The following is a 17,454-nucleotide window of genomic DNA, read 5'->3' on the forward strand; positions in this document are numbered from 1 at the left end:
TAGGCTGCCACACAGACTCCTCGTGCCTTGCACACGCATGGGATAAACACACACATTTAGAGTCATGGCCACATGTAGTCCGTCACACACTGCACTGAGACCTCACAGGCTACTCACAGTGGCACACACAACACGCGTGGGGTGCCCTGGGCTGCTCAGCGCCCCCCATCATGCCTGCCTGCGGCACAGCTCCACCCCACCCAAGCCCTCCCCTTTGGACACACACAACAGCACGATCGGTCATGCACTCACACTCACACACAAACACAAACCTCCTCCTAGATATTTTTAAACCCAGGCTAGTTCTGCTGCCATGGCAACCGCCCCAAACCCATCGCCATAGCAACCCAACGTCAGCTTTCCAAGCACCAGATCCTGGGGGATTGCAAGGCCCCAATCAGAGGCCGGTGGAGGGGGCTGCTGCACCCGCTGCCATCATCTGTGCCACCCCAGTAACCCCATCTCCGAGCTTCCAGGGAGAGGTCGCCCTGGGCTGGGCAGGGGCCCGAGCCAGGGACGGCAGAGACCCAGACCAAGCTGGCGCAAGGGCAGCCCCGATCCTGCTCTTTCCTCCCGCCTCCGGCGCAGCTATTAGTTTACCGGAGAGGTTCATGGGCACAAAGGTCAGCCTGGACACTCATGGGCCCGGGTTTGAATCCTGCTCTGCTAGCTACATGCTGTGTGACTTGGGCTGGTCCTTACCTCCCTGAGTCTCGCTTTCCTCATTTGGAAAATACTGCTGGCTGTTGCTGTTGACACTAAACTAGCACTCCAAGCGGCTGCGGTGACTTGGTGGTTAAGAGCCCAAGCTGATGTGCATCCAAATTCTGGCACTCCCGCTTTCCCGCTGTGTGAGCTCAGTCAAGGGCCTGGCCCTCTCTGTGCCAAGTTGGGGGGTGGGGAAATAATAGTCCAATTTCATAGATTCTCCATCTAAGGGGTGGGGCTGCTCGCTAAGCACTTTGCATATATTCTAAATTTAAGTCTGAAAATGACCTGATGGGTAGGTAGCACCGTTATCCCCATTTTGTAGGAAAGGAAACTGTGCTGAGGCCGGAGAGGTTGAGCTCACACAGCCACGAGGTTCTGAAGCATGGGATTTGAACCCAGGCGCCAAAGACACGCTGTGAGCGGAGGTTGGAGAAGGGTGATAGAACCATGGATTCTTGGGAAGGCTTTCCAGTGCTTGTTGTCTAGGATGAAAAGCCTCGGTTTTCTAGACTGCGAAATGGGTGGGTGGGGTGAAACAGTACTGCGACGGGGGTGCTGGGAGGCTCCGCGAGGCCGCTCGCTCCTGCGGGGCTCTGAGGACCGGCTGGCCCACCTGAGCGCATGCGGACAGCAGGTCGGGAGGGGCAGGGCAGGTGGGCAGGCGCTCTGTGCGCGGCCCCGGAGGCAGGCTGGCTGGGGTGTGAGGCCGCCTCCCCGCCGCAGCCTCATGACCTCGGGCCTGGGCTCTCTCCAGGCTGAGCCTCAGTCTCTCCACCCATCAAATGGGGATCACAGCGGGGCTGAGGGTGTGGTGGTGGGGGGGGCCACGAGCCAAAGCAGGCAAAGACACTAGGTATGGGTCCCAGCACAGGCAGAAAGCTGGGCTGATAGCGGTGTCATCTGCGCAGTCTGCCCTTGGGACCAGCAGAGACAGGACTGTGCAGTACAGGGGTTTGCAAACTTCTCTTGATGCACAATAAGAAGTACACTTTTATCATGATTCAGTGACATATAAAACTGAAACAAAAGTTTCATGAAACAATACTTAACATATATCTTGGCCTATATTATGTGCATAGATTCTGATCTCTCCTCCCCTCTCCTGTGGGAAAATGCTGGTTGAGAGCCTCAAACTGGATTGCACAGCCCACTAATAGGCTGGGATCCACAGCTTGAAACACTCTAGGGAAGTAGACTTGGCTCAACTGATAGGGCGTCCGCCTACCACATGGGAGGTCCAGGGTTCAAACCCCGGGCCTCCTGACCCATGTGGAGCTGGCCCACGTGCAGTGCGGATGTGTGCAAGGAGTGCCCTGCCTCACAGGGGTGTCTCACACATAGGGGAGCCCCACGCACAAGGAGTGTGCCCTGTAAGGAGAGTTGCCCTACATGAAAAAAGCGCAGCCTGGCCAGGGGTGGCACTGCACACACGGAGGGCTGACGCAGCAAGATGACACAACAAAAAGATTCCCAGTTAAAAAAAAGATTCCCAGTGCAGCTAACAAGAATGCAAGCGAACACAGAAGAAGACACAATGAATGGACACAGAGCAGACAACTGGGGTGGGGGGAGAAGGGGAGAGAAATGAATAAAAAATAAATCTTTGACAAAAAAAAGAAACACTCTAGTATGGAGATTATGAGCTGGAGTCTGGGAGTGACTGGAGGATTTTAAGCAGGGAGTGACACGGGCATTGGAGGGGTGGTGATGGAAGGGGCCACCTTTCATCCACCTGGGATGGAGGGCGGAGCAGACGCCAGGGAGACGGAGGAGCAGGGGAGACGGAGAGAAGTGGCCAGATGCCCAGGCACAAAGCACTCAGCGCCGTGGATCGCACGCAGAGTGCTCAAGAGCGCCATCCCCAAGGGCAGATACTCTTTCATCCATTCAACAAACGTTTATTGAGCACTTACTATGTGCTGGGCACTGTTCTAGGCTCTGGAGATAAAGCAGTGAACAAAGTCAACTACAGTCCCTGACCTCGTGAGCCCATCTTTTAGGGAGACAGACAATAAACAAGAAAAAAACGACGACACAGAGAATGTTACAGGTTGCGAAGTGCCATGGAGAAAAATGCATCAGGGAGGGGGATGAGGGACCAGGCTGTGGTCAGGAAAGGGCTCACTGAACAGGTGACATTTGAGCAGAGATCTGGAGGAGGTGAGGAAGCCAGCTGCGTGGGTATCTGGGGGAAGGGTAGTCCAGGCAGCAGGAGCAGCAGGTGCAAAGGTCCTGAGGCGGGATGCACCTGGTGTGTTGGAGGAACAACGGAGGAGCCCAGGAAAGCCTGTGAAGAGTGGGGGAGGGATGAAGCCAGGGAGCAGATTGTGCAGGGACTTGAGGGCCACAATTACAGTGGCTTGACTCTGAGAGACACGGGAGCCATGAGAGGTCTTTGAGCAGAGGAGAGACGTGATCTGACTTGGGTTTCATCACAAGCTCCTTCTGGCTGTGCATGAAGCACACACCATCAGGGGCAGGGATATAGAAGTAGGGAGACCAACGAGGAGGTGAGTACAGCCATCCGGGGTGAGAGGTGCTGGTGGCTGGGCCAGGGGGGATAGCAGTGGAGGCAGGGAGAAGCCAGTGGATCCTGGTTCTCCCAAGGATTAGCTGTGACTTTAGACAAGTCACTTCACCTCGTTGGAGCCCCATTTATAAACGGGGATGGTAACAAAGCACCCACCCCTCGGGGCTGCAGTGTGGACGGTCCAATCACACGGGAATAGTCCTTGTCACAGAATGTGCTCTTAAGGAATATTACCTGCCACTACCATTGCCACTAATATTATCCTCCAGGCTCCTAGACCAGGGCCAATTCTGCTTCCTGTCCAGTGGCCCAAGGATGGGCTTTGGGGAAGACGACGCAGACAGGAGGACAGGATCCTGCGTGCAAAATGTTTGTGTGTTTATATGATTTTGGGAATATGTGAGTCAAAATTTGAGGAGCTCGAGGTCCAGAGAGGGACTTTATCAAGCCAGGGGGTCCACTGGGAGCTGGAGGTGGAGCCAGGGCTAGAGCCAGGGCTCCGTTCCCTGTCTGCCTGGTCTGTGTTCCTGGTCCTGGCTGCCTGTGTGGCAGTTACTGCACCTGACCCTGTCCCCTCTTCACCTGCACAGTCTCCAAATCCTCCTATGACTCCCTCCTGCCAAATTGTCCCTGTAGCTCGGGCCACAAGCCTTGCTGTCAGCATTACAACCTCTCTTTTCTCCACGCCCATATCCAATTCAAATGCTTTCTGCTGCACCTTTAAGCCAGATTCCAAGTCTGACCCCATCTCACCACCTGCACCACCACCAGGGTTCCCCCACTCCCAGCTCCTTCTGCCTGCGCTCTTACGGAAGCCTCCTCCCCAAGCCTCCTGCTCCCACCCCTGCCTGCCCTTTCCATCCAGCAGCGAAATAAAAATGCATTTCTCAAAGAACACTGAGGTGCAATATTGACTCCTTGGGAGGAGGCTTTCTGGAGGAGAAGGGAGCTCTCCGTGCAGCTCTCCACAGGGTGTGACTTTACAAATATTGTGGACAGGGAAACCGGGCACAGAGAATGTCCCTTGTCAACCAGTGGTTCGCCGTCAGAGCTGGGATTCGAAACCAGGTGCCCTGGCTGCGGGAGCTACCCTCTTAACCCACCTCATCCCGCTGCCTCTGTTTCGCATTCGCCCCTCTCCTCCCTGTGAAGTTTCTCCAAGCCCCTACCCCCCAGGGCTCCCTGCTCCCCAGGGATCTCAATGCTTCCCTGCCTTAGAACCACAAGTGTGTAACTTGAATCAATTCTCTGCAATCATCTTTGCTTGAATTTAATTTTAGTCATTTCCTGCCTTTGTCCACCCCGGTTAGGCAACAAGTCGAGTGTGCTTAATTTTTGTCTTTCCTATGTTTCTTCTACCCTTTTATTAAGATACATGAGTAGGGAAGTGGATGTGGCTCAAGTGATAGAGCTTCTGCCTACCATATGGGAGGACCTGGGTTCGATCCCTGGGGCCTCCTGGTGAAAAAGGAGAGAAAGCATACCCGCGCAGCAAGTGAGGGCCTGCGTGGCGAGCCAGTGTCCGCGTAGCAAGCCAGTGCCTGTGTGAGGGCCCGTGCAAGTGCCCACGTGGTGAGCCAGTGCCCCATGCAAGTGAATCACACAGCAAGATGATGACGCATCAAAAGAGAGACAAAGGGAGAGTCAAGGTGAAGCGCAGCAGAAACCAGGAACTGAGGTGGCGCAGGGGACAGGGAACCTCTTTCCGCATCAGAGGTCCCCAGGATCGAATCCTGGTGAATCTTAGAGGAGAAGGATGAGAAGAAAAGACAACACAGACAACAAAAACAGCAGGGCGGGAGGAGGAGAAGGAGAGAAAATAAAGGGGAGGAAGGAAGGAAGGAAGGAAGGAAGGAAGGAAGGAAGGAAGGAGAAAGAAAGAAAAGGAAAGAAAGAAAAGAAAGAAAGAAAGAAAGATGTGTATCGTTAAAGGGAGTTTTGTCATAATGGGTGTTTTAAATTTGCAAAACTGTCATTGAGCTAAGAACCTCGACCTATCTTTTTCTTTCTTTCTTTTTTTTTAAGATTTAAAAAAATTTATTCCACCCCCCCCCCCCCGCCCCCCAGTTGTCTGCTCTCTGTGTCCGTTCACTGTGTGTTCTTCTGTGTCTGCTTATATTCTTGTCAGCAGCCCTGGGAATCTGTGTCTCGTTTTGTGGCGTCATCTTGCTGCGTCAGCTGTCTATGTGTGCAGCACCATTCCTAGGTAGGCTACACTTTTTTCACGCTGGGCGGCTCTCCTTACGGGCGCACTCCTTGTGCGTGGGGCTCCCCTATGCGGGGGACACCCCCACGTGGCACAGCACCCCTTGCGCGCATCAGCACTGCGCGTGGGCCAGCTCATCACACGGGTCAGGAGGTCCTGGGTTTGAATCTTGGACCTCCCATGTAGTAGGCAGATGCCCTATCCATTGCGTCAAATCCACTTCCCCTATCTCTTTCTTTGTGCTTTTTTTTTTTAAGATTTATCTTATTTATTTATCCTCCTCCCCCTCATTGTTTGAGGTCAATGTCTGCTCTCTGTGTCCATTTGCTGTGTGTTTTGTGTCTGCTCATCTTCTCTTTGGAGACACCAGGGACTGAACCTGGGACCTCCCATGTGGAAGAGAGGCGCTCAATCACATGAGCCACCTCGGCTCCCTGGTTTGTTGTGTCTCTCATTGTCTTTCCTCTTTGTGTCTCCTGTTGCATCATCTTGTTGCATTGGTTTGCTACATCTGCCCACCGCGCCAGCTCGCCTTCTCCAGGAGGCACTGGGAACTGAATCCGGGACCTCCCATGTTGTAGGCAGAAGCCCAATCGCTTGAGCCACATCTGCTTCCCTTTCTTTGTGCTTTTTGAGAGCTCTCTGTGTTTCTGTATTTATTTCTAGATCACGGTAAGTGAGTCTAAACAGATTCTGGAGCAGGCTGCCTGGGTTCAAGTCCCAACCCTGCTGCTTCTAGTTGAATGAACTTGGGGAAGGTACTTGACCTTTCTGGACCTCAGTTTCTCCATTTGTGAAATGACAGCTGTTAAAAAGTGGCACCAGGTACACTTTTAACTGATGTTAAAACTGCACTTCAGTGTGTATCCTCATACATAGCTCATTTACAGGCCTGGATGGATCGTCAGGAATCAAAGTACTACCAAGTAGCTCTCCAGAAACGATGCAACTATTAACACTCCCACCGTCAGTGCCAAGAGACTCCTTCTGTCACATACTTCTCCAGAACTGCGTGTGATCAGTCTTTTAACTCTCGCCCATCTGTGGAATGTGAATGTATTGCTTTATGTACCTTCTTCTGTCAATCAGTTTAGTGCCTCTGGGCTTCGTTAGTCTTCTCTCCACCCAGAATTACCACAACCTAATAGATGTTTGTGGGTAAGGCTGTGACTACTAGCACTTTAATGTTTTAGCCCCTGTCCCAGTAAAAAAAGGGACTATAACCAATACACTAGACTCCTAGGCTGCAATGAGGATTTATCAGGGTCCCCACAGCCGCTGTTTATTAAGTGTTTACTACATGGAAAGCACTGCGCTAAGCACTTTACATGTGTAACTCATTTCTTCCGCACAAAAACACTATAAGGCATATGCTATTATTGTCTCCATTTTACAGAGAAGAAAACGGAGGCACAGAGAAACTGACTCTAAGAGGCAGGGCTGGGATTCAAGCCCAGACTGAGCGCAGCCACCTCGCTGCCTCTCAGTGAGACGATGCAGGGAAAGCGGCTGGAGCTCCATGAGTGCCACAGATGACCAGAGCTTTCTAGTCAGGACAGAGGGCTCAGGGAAGGTTTGCTGGTGGCCTCAGTGAACTCAGTAATGGTTTAACTACTGGGACATTTTATGCATATAATAAAAAAACTCCTCAATTTCTTTTTTCTAAGGAAAAGCTTATAAAATATTCAGCTCAAAATTTCCCAAGTTAATTACTTTTGACGGTACAAATTCAATGGTATTATTCACATCCACAATGTTGTGCTACCATCACCATCATTCATTACTGAAACTTTTTCATGACCCCTGATGAAAACTCTGCATCCATTAAGCAATAACTTCCCCATCCCGCCTAACATCAGTTTTAAAAAATGTTCTGTTTGATCATGTAAGAGTGTGTGAGATCTGGACGGGTCCTCACCTGGACCTCTGATTCTCCATCTGCAAAGGGACAGGGTTGGACAAAATTCCTGGGCCCTATCCTTCCCATGGCCCCGGCGTTTTCCAAATCAAAGCACTTATAACCACCAAAGCCACCCTCCTGACCTGTGCTGGCCAGGGGCCAGACCCTGTTCCCAGCGAGCACAGTGGCTCCCACCAGCAGCGCTTCTGAGGGCCAACAATTCTACCCGGATTCTCCACCTGCTCTGCACCTGCACAGCCAAACCTGGCTGAGAAAAACACACATCACAGCGAGACTGAGCGCCCCCTAAAACCTCTCCTGATCACTCCTCCTGGGGGCCTGCCTCGCAAATCTACTCAAGTCCATTCACTTTCCCACACTCCTGGAAGATCACTGCATACCTTCTCATCCAACCTCTACCACCTCCTCCACCTGGTTAACTGGGTGAAGAGTCCCCATCGGAAGAGAACTTCGGCCGTTCTCTACCGACACAGCTTCCTGTAACTTTACCCATATTCTCTGCCCTCCTGTTGACTCCGGAACATTCTAGGCCAACTTCTACACTTGTGCACTAGATCCCCCATCCTCTCTTGCCTACTCAGAGACATCAGTCAAGCAACTCTCCCCTTTCTCTCCTGTATCAAGTTTCCCTTCTCTCCTTGATCATTCTCATTGAAGTAAAAACAACACCATAATACAAATGTGCTTTTTTGACCCTCCCCATCTACAGCGCCAAAGAGCACTTGCTCTTTACAATGAAACTCTCAGAAAAGGCTATTGGTATTCATGTCTCCAAATCCTTTCCTCCAGGCCTTCTTGAAGTACTGCAGTCAGGTTTTGGAACCACTGCTCGGCCTCATCAGCTCTTGACGAGGTTCTCAATGACATTGTGTTGCCCCATTCAGTGGTCCAATGAGCCACCCTAAAGGTACTCCAATACTCTTCCAATCCCTCCTTCTTCATGTACTTTCTTGCCTTTTCCTCCAAGACATCCTGCTCTCATGATTTTTCTCCTTTTTCAGGGGCCACCCCTTCCTAGTCTCCTCTGCTATTTCCTCCCCATCCATGCGTCTTCATATGACCAGAGCTTCCTGTACTCAGCTCTTGATCCTCTTCTCTTTCCTCCCTTCGCTCCTGCCTTTGGTGAGGGGCTCCCACGCTTATGTCTTCTGGCTGAACCTCAGCCTTGAATCCTCACTTGTATATTCAACTGTCTACTCAACATTTCCTCTTGGATGTTTATTAGGTACCTCAACCCCAAATGCCCAAAACCAAACTCCCCCACCCACCCCATACACATCTGCTGTTCCTCTAATCTCAGTAAAGGAAAGCTCCATCTTGGCAGCTTCTCAAATCAGAAACTTTGGAGTCATTTTTGACTCTTCTCTTCCTTTCTCTCCCAACACCCAATCCATCAGCAAATTCCATCAGTCCTACCTTCAGAATATATGCAGATTATAACCACTTCTCACCACCTCCACTGCTACCACCCTCGTAAAAGCCACCGTCATCTCTACCTGAATTGTTTTTCTAATCTTTGCTTTTTAAAATATAATGAACTTTATTTTTAAAGAAGTTTTAGATTACAGAAAAGTTACATTGAAAGTATAAGGGGGGAAGCAGACTTGGCCCAGTGGTTAGGGCGTCTGTCTACCACACGGAAGGTCCGTAGTTCAAACTCCAGGCCTCCTCGACATCCGTGTGGAGTTGGCCCACACGCAGTGCTGATGCGTGCAGAGTGCCCTGCCACGCAGGGGTGTCCCCGCGTAGGGGAGCCCCACGCACAAGGAGTGCGCACGGTAAGGAGAGCCACCCAGCACGAAAGAAAGTTCAGCCTGCCCAGGAATGGCGCCACATACGTGGAGAGCTGACACAACAAGATGACACAACATAAAGAAACACAGATTCCCGTGCCGCTGACAACAATAGAAGCAGACAAAGAGCACTCAGCAGATAGACACAGAGAACAGACAACTGGGGCGGGGGGGGTGGGGGGAAGGGGAGACAAATAAATAAATAAATAAATCTTAAAAAAAAAAATAGGAAACGGACTTTGGCCCAGTGGTTAGGGCGTCCATCTACCATATGGGAGGTCCGCGGTTCAAACCCCGGGCCTCCTTGACCGGTGTGGAGCTGGCCATGCGCAGTGCTGATGCGCGCAAGGAGTGCCGTGCCACGCAAGGGTGTCCCCCGCGTGGGGGAGCCCCACGCGCAAGGAGTGCGCCCGTGAGGAAAAGCCGCCCAGCGTGAAAAGAAAGAGCAGCCTGCCCAGGAATGGCGCCGCCCACACTTCCTGTGCCGCTGACGACAACAGAAGCGGACAAAGAAACAAAAAGCAAAGAAACAAGACGCAACAAATAGACACCAAGAACAGACAACCAGGGGAGGGGGGGAAATTAAATAAATAAATAAATCTTTAAAAAAAAATAAATAAATAAAGTATAAGGGATTCCCATATACCCCACCTCCTTCCCTTCTCACACCTTTCCCTATTAATAACATCTTACAATTGTGTGGTACATTTGTTACAATTGATGAATAAATTTTGAAGCATTGCTACTAACCAAGGTTCCTAGTTTACATTGTGGTTTACACTTAATTCCAATGCCCTAAAAATGCCATGTGTTCTTCCAATATTCCCTCCCCCTCCCCTCAGAACTTCTGGCAACAACTATCTTTATATCAGTGATGTATTTTTTTCTGTTACTACAATATTAATAACTTTACTTTGTCCATGGTTGCATTCCCTCCTTATTTTTGTTCATTTCTCAACCTTGAGGATTTTGGGATGGCGATGCCTGTTCTGTCTCAGATTGAGAGGGTGCTTAGATCTTATGGGGCAGATGGAAGAAACTGTTTTGCTTACAGTTGTAGATACTCTTTGCTTTTTGGGAAAGGCATTGTCTATCATCATAATTTTGTTGTCTTGGGTAAGTCCAATGAACTGAAGAGTAGATGTTGGCTACAACTCTGCTGAGATTCAGGGCTCAATCAGTATATGAACAGATGGAAGATTTAAGTCTCTGAGACACATATTTAACAAGGATAGTGCTAACTATAGGTTCAAACAAAAGGGTAGAAGAATCATGTGTAGGGAAATTATAAAAATGTCTGTTATATTGTGGAAATAGGTTGTTATATGTTCCAAGGTAAGGCCCATTGACAGGGTGCTGATTTCAAGGGGTTGTCTGCCTTGCCTATAGTGTTACAGTGTGCAGACGGCTCTAGAGCCCTCAGAAGTGCCCCTAATTGAGGCTTTGTTCACAGAGGCAGTTAGTGAGATCTACTTGACACATGCATAAGTATAACCTCTGGAATGACCTCCTGACTCATTTTGAAATCTCTTAGCTGTGAAAACTCTTTTGTATTTGATTTTTCTTCATTTGGTCAAAGTCTTTTTCCTAAAGCATCAATGGTTGGTTCTTGGTATTAATCCCTCTGTGCCAGGGAGGCTCATTCCCGAGAGTCATGTCCCATGCCAGGGAGAAGGCAGTATGTTTCTTTACTGAGTTTGGCTTGGAGAAAGACCATATTTAAGTAACAAGGAGGTTTTTTCAGGAGGTAACAATTAGGCAATAGTTATTATTAGGCTAAGTTTCAATTTTACAAGAATAAGGTTCATAGTTACATGCATTAATATTGAGTTCTTGACGTATTGGTCTTCTTTGCTTTTTTAATTTATTTTTTTATTCAGGCTCACATAGTATGAAATTAACCATTTTAAAGTGTACAATGCAGTGGTATTTAGCACATCACAATGTTGGTCAACCATCATCTTTATTTAATTCCAAAGCACTTTCATCACCCTGAAAGGAGACTCATATGCATTAAGCAGTCACTCTCTGTAGCAGTTTGGTATTATTAATGAATTCCAAAAATAGATATTTGATTGTATTTGTAAACTGATCTATTCATCTGGGCATATTAGATTGTATTAAATTCAGAGGTTTCACTTTTACTTGAGTAAATTATGATTAGGCATTGATGTGGAGGCAGTGGCCACCAGAGGTTCTGAGGGGAGGGAGAGGGAAAAAATAGGTATAATATGGGGGCATTTTTGGGACATTGGAATTGCACTGAATGACATTGAAATGACAGATATTAGCCATTATATATCTTGTCATAACTTACAAAACTGTGCAGGAGAGAGTTTAAAGTATAAAGTAAACTATAATCCACACTTAGTGGCAATGCTCCTAAATGTCTTCATCAATTGTAACAAATGTATCACTCTAATGAAGGATGTTGTTAATGTGGAAAAGTGTGGGAGGGGTAGGGAGTGGGGCATATGGGACTCCCCTACATATTTTGGTAAAATTTATCTCATCTAGGTATCTTTAAAAAAAAAACAAAAAAAAAATTATGACTAGGGTTTTGATTCATGCACATCAGAAGAGAAAATGACATGGCAGAGAAGAGAGTTGGAGTTTTGATGCTGGAGCTCCAGGAAGTAAACACACAGTTAAAGAACTCGGAGCAACAGCGAGGACTCCATAGACATGGCAGAGGCCCTGGGAAGAGAGAGAGCCTGAGAGTTTACAGCTGACCTTGTGGAGTGACCAGAGCAGCTGAGCCTGGAAAAAAACGAGCCCTGGGGCGAGAGACGTTTAAGGAGGAAGAGGAAGGCTGAACCCTCGAAGAGACCAGAAGGTATCTTGCTCCAATATGTGGCAACAGACTTTGGTGAAGGAAATAACTTACACTTTATGGCCTTGTGACTGTAAGTTTTTATGCTTTATAAATGCCAACAGATTTCTGGTACTTTGCATCAGCACCGCTTTGGCTGACTAATACACTGTCCATTCCCCACTCCCCCCAAAACCCAGGTAACATTTTTTTTTTTTTTAAGATTTATTTTCATTTATTTCTCTCCTCTTCCCCCGCTCCCCCCAAGTTGTCTGCTCTCTGTCCATTTGCTGCGTGTTCTTTTTTTTTTATGTCTGCTTCTGTTGTTGTCAGCGGCACAGGAATCTGTGTTTCTTTCTTTCTTTTTATTTTTTTTTTAAGATTTATTTATTTATCCATTTCTCTCCCCTTCCCCCCACCCTGGTTGTCTGTTCTCTGTGTCTATTCGCTGCGTCATCTTCTTTGTCTGCTTCTGTTGTTGTCAGCGGCATGGGAATCTGTGTTTCTTTTTGTTGCATCATCTTGTTGTGTCAGTTCTCTGTGTGTGCGGGGCCATTCTTGGGCAGGCTGCACTTTCTTTCGGGCTGGGCGGCTCTCCTTACGGGGCGCAATCCTTGCGTGTGGGGCCCCCCTACGCGGGGGACTCCCCTGCATGGTACGGCACTCCTTGCGCGCATCAGCACTGTGCATGGGCCAGCTCCATACGGGTCAAGGAGGCCCGGGGTTTGAACCACGGACCTCCCATGTGGTAGATGGACACTCTAACCACTGGGCCAAGTCTGCCGCCCTGTGTTTCTTTTTGTTGCATCATCTTGCTGCGTCAACTCTCTGTGTATGTGATGCCATTCCTGGGCAGGCTGCACTTTCTTTTGCACTGGGCGGCTCTCCTTACGGGGCGCACTCCTTGCGTGTGGGGCCCCCTATGCGGGGGACGCCCCTGTGTGGCAGGGCACTCCTTGAGCGCATCAGCACTGCGCATGGGCCAGCTCCACAGGGGTCAAGGAGGCCCGGGGCTTGAACCTTGGACCTCCCATGTGGTAGACGGTGCCCTATCCACTGGGCCAAGTCCGCTTCCCCCTGGTAAATTTTATTTTACTTTCTGCCTCTATGAATTTGCCTATTCTAGATACCTCATATAAGAAGAATCATAGAGTATTTGTCCTTTAGTATTTCTGATTTCTTTCACTCAATATATTGTTTTCAAGTTTCTCCTGGGTTGTAGCATGTCAAGGAACTTCAGTCCTTTTTATGGCCAAATAACATTCTGTTGTATGGGTGTGCCACATTTTGTTCATCTGTTCATCCATGATGGACACTTGGGTTGTTTCTATCTTGGCTATTGTGAATGGTGCTGCTATGAACGTTTGTGTATCAGCATTTATTTAAACTGTTTTTAACTCTTCGGGGTATATACCTATGTATTAGTCTGCCAAGAGTTCAGGTTTCCTGGGTTCCTCTCTTCCCGTGGCTCTGTTTCTCTCTTGGCTCAGCTGCTGTGTTCTCGCCACAAGGCCAACTGTAGACTATCAGGTGAATGACTCTGTCTCTCTCCCTGGGCTCAGCTGCTCTGTTCTTCTGTGTGCTTACTTCCTGAGCTCCAGCTCAAAACTCATACTCTTCTCTGCCCTATAGTTTTCTCTGCAAGTCCCCACCCACCAAAGGGACAGGGACTCAATGTCCTATTGACATGGTCCAATCAAAGCCCTAATCATAATTTAATCATGCTCAGGTACAGACCAGTTTACAAACATAATCCAATATCTATTTTTGGAATTCATAAATAATGCCAAACTGTCACAACCTAGGAGTAGAATTGCTGGGTCATGTGGTAATTCCAGCCCAACTGTTTTCTATAGCAATGTCACCATTTTATCTCACTTGAATTATTTTAGCAGACTATTCTTAATTCAGCCATCAGTGTGATCATTTAAGACATGAATAAAACTATGTCCCTGATGCCTACAATCTTCAGTAGCTCCCACCTCACTCAGAGAAACCCAAAGACCTCACAATGGCCTACAAGGCTCTACATGATCTGGCCTCTGGCTATCTCCCAGCCTTCAACTTCTACCACTCTCCCATTCACTCAACAGTGACCTCCTTGCTGTTGTATGGATGCATCAGGCACATGGCCAGCGCAGGGCCTTTGCACTCACCATTTCCTCTCTCTGGAATGCTCTCCTCCTGTGCCCAAAAGCCTGGCTCTCTCTCTTCCTCTGGTCTCTGCTCTCAGTCAGCTTCTCTGTGACACCTTCCCTGACTTTCCTGTCCCCTTCACTCTGCTTCATTTTCTCCACAGCACTTGCCATCGTATGACATTTATTTATTATCTCCCTCGTCTCCCCTTCATGGGCTTTTTTGGTTGTTCATTGATATATCTACCTCCAGCATCCAGAACAGTGCCTGGAATGCAGCAGATGCTTAATAAATACTTGACAAATGAATGACTAGAATTCCATTTAAAGATGTCAAGAAAGTGGAGGTCACAGAAGAGGCCTGACTAGTGGGAGTTTCCACAGCTAGCAAGAGACAGCCTCGGGCTTTTAATCTATGGCTCTCTGACAGCAAAACCCAAGTTCTTAACTAGCCTGCAAACTTCTAATTGGGCCTCCGAACAACCCCCAATGTCATATTTTTAGTTATACCCAATTTACAAGTGGGGAAACTCATACCTGGAGAGGGAAGGGGGCCCCACAGTTAGTTGATGCCAACATCAGGACTGCATGTTTTACTTCAGGGCTTGAGTTTTGTCCCTGGTTCCTTGTATATAGTGGGTGCTCAATAAATTCATTATTGACTGATACCGAGGTGTGGGTTTATCATAAAGCTCATGTAGGGAAACGGACTTTGGCCCAGTGGTTAGGGCGGCCGTCTACCACTTGGGAGGCCCGCGGTTCAAGCCCCGGGCCTCCTTGACCCGTGTGGAGCTGGCCCATGCGCAGTGCTGACGCGCGCAAGGAGTGCTGTGCCACACAGGGGTGTCCCCTGTGTAGGGGAGCCCCACGCAAGGAGTGCACCCATAAGGAGAGCCGCCCAGCGCGAAGGAGGGAGCAGCCTGCCCAGGAATGGCGCCGCCCACACTTCCCGTGCCGCTGATGACAACAGACAAAGGACAAAGAAACAAGACACAGCAAAAAGACACAGAAGACAGACAGACAACCGGGGTAGGGGAGGGGAATTAAATAAATAAAAATAAATCTTTAAAAAAAAAAAAAGCTCATGTAAGCTTCAGGGCCCCTCATTTACACAGGCCTTTAAAAGGACTTTTGATCAACCACATCAACACTCAGCGTTGAGTCCCCACCCCCTTGGTGAGCTGACACACAGAAAAAGACACAGCAGAGGAAGAGAGGCAGCTCATTACGCCTGGCAGAGGCCTGGGAAGAGAGATGAGCTTGATTGTCTATAGCTGACCTTGTGAAGAGACCAGAGCACCTGAGCCTGGAAAGAAACAAGCCCTGGGAAGAGAGATGAGCCTTAGGCCAGCCTACAGTTGAGATCAGAAGAAGCTGGGCCCACGGAGCCTTAAGAAGAGGTAGTCTGAACCCTTGCAGATATTGCCCACCATCTTTCTTACAACGTGGCAACAGACTTGGGGTGAGGAAATACCTCTTATGGTACCTTGAGTTGGACTCTTTAGGCCTTATGGCTGTAAACTTCTACCCCAAATAAATACCCTTTATTAAAAAAAAAAAAAAAAAAAAAAAAAAGGACTTTTGAGAGGCTTCAGCTATACATTCCCATGGGCCGATGTTTTCATAAAACTTGCAAAAGGAAGACATTCGAAATGCAATTGGTTGAGACCACAGTCTTTTTCCAGTCCTACTTCCTCTATCATCACACTTCCCTTTTCCTTGGGTGGCCTTGGAGTGGCCTCAGGCATTTGTGGGATCTAGCCAAAGAGAAGGTGAGTTGGGTGTAGTAGAAGTCATAGACACTTCTACGTATTCTTTTTTTTTTTTTTTAAAGATTTATTTTTATTTATTTAATTCCCCTCCCCTCCCCCGGTTGTCTGTTTTCTGTGTCTTTTTGCTGCGTCTTGTTTCTTTGTCCGCTTCTGTTGTCATCAGCGGCACGGGAAGTGTGGGCGGCGCCATTCCTGGGCAGGCTGCTCCCTCCTTCGCGCTGGGCGGCTCTCCTTATGGGTGCACTCCTTGCGCGTAGGGCTCGCGGGGGACACCCCTGTGTAGCACGGCACTCCTTGCGCGCATCAGCGCTGCGCATGGGCCAGCTCCACACTGGTCAAGGAGGCCCGGGGCTTGAACCGTGGACCTCCCATGTGGTAGACGGACGCCCTAACCACTGGGCCAAAGTCCGTTTCCCTCTACGTCTTCTTAAGTGACCTAACTAGTTGTCCTGGTATAGGAACGGCTTTCAGGAATACTCCTACGACGCCAGGCCAGGGTCATATGGCAGTACTAACTGGTCTCTAGTGGTCAGGTGCCAGAAGCACATGCGTAATGGGGTGGGCAAGAAATGAAAGGTTCAGAGCCTGAAGCTAGTCTGTGGAAACATCTTCCAAAACGTACAGCTAACATATGAGTGAAATTTCATGAAGGCTTCTCAAACTTCCTAAAAATTTAGGTGATATCACTAATACTGATTTATGAAGGTAAAGTAAAAAAAAAAGTCTCATAAATCATACTAGAGGAAAGATAATTTACTTTTGTATTTGCTCTGTAAATATGGATATTGTAAAATAAGTGCATGCAGCCAAAAAAGTAGGTAACATATCCCAAAGGTGTGTCAAGCAGTAAATTAATAAAAACAGTACGCTATCTTTCGGGATTTTGCAGCGTTTGTCAGGTCTTTTAAATATGTAGTTTATTTCATCTTCCAAGCAAATTTTCATGTTTATACCCAACTTGGTGTTTGTTAGTTTGTATTAATTCCATATGTTTCCGGACCACAAAACCTGTACGCTCTTGACGACTCTGCTCAAAATAGGGGTCATCTGAAGCTGTGTGATCCCAGCCTAAGGCTGTACCTCTCAGAGCCTGTTTCCTTAGCTGCAAAATGAGGATCATAATAGTGCCTGTTTTGCCGGGTTGTTGTTTACTTTAAATAACCCAAGGTCTGCAAATTGCTAAGCGCAGGCCTGTCAAGGAGCGATGACAAATCTCAACCCCGTCATAACGCTGAGAACATTTCCTGCAACTTCCGGACCGGCGACCAAGACCTTCCTGTGCACATGCGCGCCTGACCGGCTTCAAGCCTCACCTCCACGTGGGTGCGGACCACCAAGCCGCAAGGAGGTTGGGCTGGTTAAGGGGCTACTTCCGCGGTTCTCCGCCCGCCCCCTCGCTGGGAAATAGTGTGACTGGCAGCATTATTAGCCAGTAGTGCCTGCAGAGGAGACAGCTGATGGAGGGGTTCCCCCTCAAGCCATTTTGGAACGCCTCTTCCGAGTTGGCCAATTGCAAACTTCCGAGGGCGGGTTCGCCGCTGGGCGGGACAGAGTGACCGGCGTCTGCTTTAACC

Source organism: Dasypus novemcinctus, chromosome 18 (genome assembly GCF_030445035.2).
Source record: "Dasypus novemcinctus isolate mDasNov1 chromosome 18, mDasNov1.1.hap2, whole genome shotgun sequence".
In the NCBI taxonomy this organism is placed as follows: domain Eukaryota; kingdom Metazoa; phylum Chordata; class Mammalia; order Cingulata; family Dasypodidae; genus Dasypus; species Dasypus novemcinctus.